General features: G+C 40.2%; 1 long non-coding RNA gene across 1 annotated transcript; it reads left to right on the top strand.

Annotated features, from left to right (window-relative positions):
* LOC308328182 lies at nt 1-4,063 on the top strand. Its single transcript, XR_013965267.1, has 4 exons — nt 1-74; nt 3,159-3,188; nt 3,729-3,851; nt 4,000-4,063. It is a non-coding gene; the product is annotated as an uncharacterized lncRNA (long non-coding RNA).
* Nucleotides 4,064-8,006: the final 3,943 nt, after the last annotated feature.

Genomic DNA, 8,006 nt, shown 5'->3' with positions numbered 1-8,006 from the left:
GGAGGATGCTGTGACCACTAACCCAGCCTTAGCCACTGAAGAGGCAGGACTCAGCAGCCAGGTGGACACCACAGGTGGGTCTGGCATGGAACGTGCACACATAGACATCAAAGGGGGCTTCAGCCCCTGCCCTTTTGCCCGTCTGTAAAATAACTGCCCTTTCTGTGGTGAAAGAAATGCGAATGCAACTACTTTCCTTTCCAACATGCTGGAATTGGAAGGCAGCGCATTCAGGAGAATTGCTTTTCTTTTACGAAGTCTCCTGAACTTGAACATATTTGTTTTGAAATCCACTAGCTAAAGAGTGCTGGGTTGCGCCCCCCAAAAAGATCTGATCTACAAGCTCTCAACGTGTCGCGGTGCGACGCGTTGTGAGCTTGTAGATCTGCTATTTTCGCTATTTTTGTCCAAAAGTGCCCTCTTACGGGATTGCAGCCCCTGCCCCTCTAACACTCTCTGCATGTCCCTGGGGTATGCAGGACGCATGTTCATGACGTCTAGATATTAGATCTATAGGACATTTATTATGATATCTCTGCTGTGGGGGAGAAACCAACTCCAAAAGGTTCATTAAAAAAACAATTTTAAATAATGCACACTGCCTCATCAAAATAGATCAAAAAGATATTGTGACTTTATATATTGTATTCCCGACATTGACGATAGATACATTATTTGGTGACACTTTACAATAATATGGCCACAAATCATTAACAGTCATTAGCATTTCAAACTGTGAGATGCTCGATTCATAATTTGATTTTATCAGATTACAAACACTAATTGAATACCATGATGGATTCATCTAAAACATCCGTCCTTGGTTGAGGTGACTGAATACTGTAATACGTCAGGGGCTATGCATTTTCTTTCTATAAATAAATAAAAAGGTATAATTGAAAAAACACAGCCCCTCATGAACTAGAATTAGAGGGACAATTAATCGTTGTTTTTATCTTGTTTGAAGTAATAAGGATAAAATACACATCAAATATCAAAATATTGAATGAATCATTAACAGGTTAAATACTGTCTGGGGTAGACCTATGTTTGAAAGTGAAATATCCCTTTAAACATCCTGCAGTGTTCACTTTTCTCTCATGCCAATGCATTGAATTGAATTGAATTGAATTGAATTGAATTGAATTGAATTGAATTGAATTGAATTGAATTGAATTGAATTGAATTGAATTGAATTGAATTGAATTGAATTGAATTGAATTGAATTGTGCACGCATGCACGAGCGCACGCATTTGTAAAATACAAATAAAACGTCTCATTCATTTAAAAATCGATGCATTGTTGCATCGATTTCATTAACACAAGTCGATTCAAATTAGAATTAGAATGAAAAATAATATCCCCATTTCCCCATATCATATTTTTTGCTCTGTGTGCGTGTGTAGCCTACATAATTCAAACTGTAGGATTGGTTATTGTGACGGACAGAAGTCATTCCTAATTCCCTTTGCATAGCATACCGGAGCGCACTCAGAACGCGCCCTTAATTAAGAACCTAACTGCATCTGTGTGTGGCTCTCAGCGGTGTCCCACTATTAGCGACTTTAAGCAACGACGGATACGACCGGAAATGGATCAGTGCTCGATACATAAACCTGCTCTCCGTCGCAGCCCTTTTTACTACGGGAGAACCTACACTACAACGCCATGTCATAACCATGTTTATTGAAATTATAGCTGTCATACATTTACGCCGATTGCTCCATCACCTCTCTTATGCTGTGTTCGTCCTGAAAACAGTGGTTGCTTAAAGTCCATATTGACTGGCTGAATGGCTGATGTTAAACTGCAGTTACTGCAATGTGGCTGTTGTGGCAGAGAAGTAACAGAAGCGCGCAAACTTTATCCCCAGACTATAGATCCCCCCCACCACCCACGAGCTTGTAGATCTGCTATTTTCTTTTAATCGTGAAAATGTGGCGCAAATTTTTGAATATATATATTCTTTCAGAACGAACGTTTTTTGGGGGTCCTTCGTCCTTGACATGAAAATGTTTGAGAACGACTGACAGAAAAATGTCAGGATTTAGAAGGCATTTGTAGAATCGTCCTCAGGTCTAAATGCGTTAAGCATTATGTTATTATTTAGCTGTTGAAAAATAGCAGATCTACAAGCTCGCTGAATATATTCTTTCAGAGCGAATGTTCTTTAACTCAAATCTTTGCTTTCGCTGGAACAACATATTTTCAGATAGGTGTCCGCTCCGCAGCCAAATACAGATAATTCTGGGGGTCCTTGACATGAAAAAGGTTGCACCACTGACATAGAAACATAGATTTTCAGAAAACTGTCATGATTTAGAAGATATTTTGTAGAATCTAAATGGGTTAAAATGGCCAGGGTCCACTTACTGAAATTAATTAATAGTTACCGTCCGTATGCAATAAAGAGGTTTTCTTCTAAACCAGTGTTTCCCAAACCTTTTTAGCCTGTGACCCAAAAATAAAAATATGATGTCTCCCCTCCCCGACACCCAAACTATAGCCTAGTTAAAATAGCCGATCTACAAGCTCACAACATGTGGCTTCGCGCCGCATTGTGAGCTTGTAGATTGGCTATTTTCACTACTACCTAAACACTTGTTTTCTAATTTATGGAATTTCTTTGATTTTCTTTCTTTGATTTCTTCATGACATTACTTTTAAAAAAAAATGTTTTTAATTCATGAAACTTTTTGCTTTTTGGGGATTTTCTTTTTTTTATGTCCTGAACTAGTAATAATTAAAAACAAAATGTAGGAAACAAAACATAAAGGGACCCATAACAATGTGTCCATGACCCACAAATGGGTCCCGACCCTCTAAAGTTCTAAATTTTAGGAAACACAGAAAACAGACTTAAATGAGGACATTTTGATCTGTAAGGGCAAACCTTACAGTATACAGTATACAAAAATCAATTGCAATACTTAATATAATATTCAAATTGTGAAATCTTACCTGAAATATAGGTTCAAAAGTAGGTCATAATGTAGGCAAGTAGGCATAATGCATGGCTGCCAAATGAACTACTTTTCTCCAGTGCATTTGGTGCAACAGATAAACCACAACTAGACCCAAGCAGAATGTATTAGTAGAGACGATCCATGTTCTCTGTTACAGTGGAACTCATTTATTCTGATATTTGTCTCCTCAGCTCTCCAGACTGAATCACACAACACAACAGGTAAACAAAGAACACATTATTATTATTATTGTTGTTGTTGTTGTTGTTGTTGTTGTCCAATGGATCCACTGTAGTTATTATTCATTCACAATATATTGTTAATACATTTGCATTGGTTGGTTAGATATTCATAAAACTTTCACTCATATATGTTTATTTTGATTTATTTTTAAATAGCTAAAATAGCCGATCTACATGCGATGCGATGTTGCGATGCGTTACAGAGACCAAAACTTACAAGCCCTAATAGATAGGAAAATAGTAGATCCACAAGCTCACGTTGTGGGCTTGTAGATCTGCTATTTTCACTGTCTTACTTTATTGCGTTGTGTGCTTGTAGATCGGATATATAGGAACAAGCAGGGAAAAAAGTTGAAATATGGAAATAAGAGGTTAACGATATTATATCCCAGGTGTGGTATTGACAATAATAAACACAGACATTCATAAATGAACTTCACGCATAACTGTCGATAGAACTGTTGCTTTTTCCTCTTATTGTGTAATGATATCCCAACAACTATACTTCCTGTGCCTCAGTGTTCAACAGCACGTGTGACAGCGAAGAGTTCCTGTGTCAAAACAAAATATGTGTCCCCAAGAGCTTTGTGTGCGACCATGACGACGACTGTGGTGACGGCTCAGATGAGCCCAAGGAGTGTGGTGAGTGGACGCTTCTCATACTGAATGAATATGGATATGAATTAATTTGGTCTCAGACGGATAGGAAAATATGTTGTGCCTAATGCGAGATCTTGTTCAAACGTTTCAAACATATTCACAATGTCAAGCTCTATACTTCCTGTTCCAGAGTATCCACCATGTGGCTCCAACCAGTTCCGCTGTGCCAACGGCCGCTGTCTCATCCAGAGAGCGTGGGAGTGTGACGGAGAGCTCGACTGTCACGACCACTCAGATGAAGCTCCCAAGAATACTCGCTGCAAAGACCCAAGTAAGAAATGCACACGCATCTTTCCCTTTCCCTTTTCTGCGTTTTTTTTTCTCTTTTCTTTTTTCCCTTTGTAATCTTCCCCTTTTCCAGCTGTATTGTCTCTGCATCGGGGAAGAGTGGGTGGGCATAATGGGTGGACGGGAGGTAAATGAGGGGTACCTTAAGACATATGTACTGTACCATGAAATGTATATGCTGATCATGAACAAGGACCCCACATGGGAGGGGAAAAAAATGTAAAAAACCCAATAAAAAAAATGCACACGCACGTACACGCACACACACACACACACACACACACACACACACACACACACACACACACACACACACGCTCTCTTTGCTGCTCAGTGTAGTGGAATAGATGGCTGTCAAACTCCTGTCTCTTACAGTATATACTGTACATACTGTACCTGTGCATGTCAGAACTACTGGTGTGTCTTAAAGAAATACTCTCATGTGAGGTGCATGGGGTCATTCCCTATACATATTATACGTTGTGGAGAGATATATCAATATTGATTGATTGATTGATTGATTGATTGATTGATTGATTGATTGAATATAATATTAGACAGAAATGCAAACAGCACGAGTACAGTCAAACACAAAAAGTGATGTGGACTGGATGGATTGTTTCCATCAAGGTCTTATGTAAACAATAGAGAATACACTATTCTATATTACTAGGATATTGAAGATATCAGTCACACATTTAATTTACAATTAATAAACAGATACATTAATAAGAGAACGTCAAACATCATCCATAGACATAACTATAGAACTGGCTTTTTGCTCTTATTCTATAATAATGGATTGACCTAAACAACTACTTCCTGTGTCTCAGCAAACCGGTGCCGCAGCTTCCAGTTCATGTGTCAAAATAAACTCTGCATCGACAAGAGTTGGGAGTGTGACGGAAGGGATGACTGTCGCGACAACTCAGATGAGGCTCACTGTAATAACCCAGGTAAGACGCACACACGCACGCACGCACGCACGCACGCACGCACGCACGCACGCACGCACGCGCACACACACACACACACACACACACACACACACACACACACACACGCGCTCTCTTTGCTGCTCAGTGTAGTGGAATAGATGGCTGTCAAACTCCTGTCTCTTACAGTATATACTGTACATACTGTACCTGTGCATGTCAGAACTACTGGTGTGTCTTAAAGAAATACTCTCATGTGAGGTGCATGGGGTCATTCCCTATACATATTATACGTTGTGGAGAGATATATCAATATTGATTGATTGGTTGAGTGATCAAGGTCAAGGTCTTATGTAAACAATAGAGAATACACTATTCTATATTACAAGGTAGGATATTGAAGATATCAGTCACACATTAAATTAATAAACAGATACATTAATAAGACATCATCCATAGACATAACTATAGAAATGGTGTAAACTTTTACACGATCAGAATCACATTCATCTAAACCTCCTCTGCTTCCATTGCTCTTCCACTCCAACAGAGAAGAAATGTGATCATCACCCAGCCTATGTCTGTCACAACGGGAACTGTGTCCAGGAGACAGTGCTGTGTGACGGCAAGGACGACTGTGGCGACGGCTCTGATGAGCTCAGCAGCTGCTCTGTTAACGAGTGTCTGAACAGCGAGCTGAGTGGCTGCTCCTCCCAGCTCAGCTGTAAAGACCTCAAGATAGGCTTCAAGGTATGGAATCAACAGCGCCATTTGACACAGATTCCACCAAGACACTGATGAAACACCTGGTCAGCATCATGCTCTGTTCCTGTCTCCTTACAGTGCACTTGTCCCAGCGGCTTCCATGGGAAGACGTGTGTGGACGTAGATGAGTGTAGCAGCTATCCTAATCCCTGCGCCCAGCACTGCAACAACACACAGGGCAGCTTCCACTGTCTCTGTGTGGAGGGTTACCAGCTCAGCCCTGAAGACCCCACCATCTGCACGTCCACATCTGGTAGGAAACAGTGGAGCTCAAAGCACTGAAAGCACATTGGTTGTCTATTCCAAGAATAGCAGATATACAGTACGTACATTATACAAGCTCACAGCGCGGCACTACTGTATGTGCCGAGCTATGAGATCGTATAGCCAGAGGCGGACTTACCCTTGGGCTAGGGTGGGTTGCAGCCCGGGGCCCCCGACTAGGGTGGCTCCCGAAAAATATTAAAAAGTTTTTATTATAAAATTGTAAAGTATTGAAATCCAATTCAAGTGAAATGTGTACCTGCCTCTCTTTTTAGGGGCCTGGGTACTATAAGCATTGGTTTCATGTTGCGCTGCTGTCTCTGTCAGATCAATAACCTGTCGACATCAGTATCAGTGGGTAACACCCTTCGCTACGAAGGGTAGCGTCCCAGATCGTCCCAGATCCCTCTTACAAACTGCTGCGTACGACAGTAGACTGAAGCTAAGAAGGCTTTCAGGAAATTGTTTTGCTTCTAAGTTCATTCATCCAGGAGGTGTTTTCCCGAAGCCAGATAAGAAGACTCGTAATGTGCTCTTGAGAACCAACTTAAGTAGTGCTTCCTGAAAGCAGTTATAGGTAGCACGTAATGCTGTGCACTTGAGAACCAGCTGCTATACTACTGAAGATACTGCATAAACTCAAAACCTTTTGGGGAAACGGGTTTGCTGCTAGTACCTTAGGAGGCCTGAGTCTGACATCTCTCTGAGTTGGTTATTTTAATTAATTCATGAATCTTTTTGTTGTCTCTTTTTGTCAATCTCTTTGTAACTGTTATTTTTGTCTATTTTAACTCATTCAGCACGAGAACCCCTTTTGGTGTTTTAAGCATAATTTTGAACTTCTATTGAAAGAATAGCAGATCTATAAGCTCATAGCGCGGCACCGAGTGCCACGCTAAGACATTGTAGATCTGCTATTTTTGAAAAATCATGAAAATCTGGCGCACATCTTTGAATATGTATTATTTGAGAGCGAACATTTTGAAGTAATGTCTTTGCTTCTGGGGGGGGGGGGGGGGGGGGGTGTCCCTGGAACAACATATTTTCAGATGTGGTTCGGTGGCCAATAACATATAATTGTTGGGGTCCTTGACATGAAGTAATTTGAAAACCACTGACATAGAAACCTTTTTTTTCCAGAAAACTGTCATGATTTAAAAGAATCTGGTCTCAGTCCTAAATGGGTTAACATACATAGATACAGAGTTTGGTTTTATTTGCATTTTCTATTGTTGTATTGGCTTATTGTTTGTTTGTCTGATGTCACATGGCAGGAACAGGTATCTGTTTCTTTCTGTACTAATATTGTGTGTTATTGGTCTAATACAATCTACGGTTGTAAATTATCATTCTTGGTAACTCTAATATTTACATTGCTTTCTCATCTCTACTGTATGTAGTTTTATAAATGATGCTGTGTTCATGAATATGTTCTGTCTCTCCCAAACAAACAAATTAAGCATTGCATTTTACGCTAAATAAATGTGATGTCAAATTTTCTCTAGATGTGGAGCCCTTCCTCATCTTCACCACCGAGAACGGACTGAATAAGATGAACTTGAACGGCTCCAACCACACTGTGCTCAAACAGGTGAAAACCATTGAACATACTGTAACAACACATCCTATACACGCTTACATCCACCAACAATAACACATTTGAGCCCCTAATGAACTGCATTGACGATATTAAAACCTGGATGGATGAAAACCTCTTATATCTCAATGACAATAAAAGGGAAATCATCATCTTTGGACAACGCTCCAGTGGCTCCACCCCTCCTGTCAACAACCTCGGCCCCCTCACTTCCAATATCAACACAGGCGCAAAAGAATCTTGCTGTTATTTTCGATAATATTTTTTAAATTTGATAAGCTCTGTTGT

This window comes from Protomyctophum bolini (assembly GCF_963924005.1).
Source record: "Protomyctophum bolini genome assembly, chromosome: 14".
NCBI classification, from domain to species: domain Eukaryota; kingdom Metazoa; phylum Chordata; class Actinopteri; order Myctophiformes; family Myctophidae; genus Protomyctophum; species Protomyctophum bolini.
The sequence above is the reverse complement of the archived record's forward strand: the minus strand, read 5'-3'. Positions and strand labels throughout refer to the sequence as shown.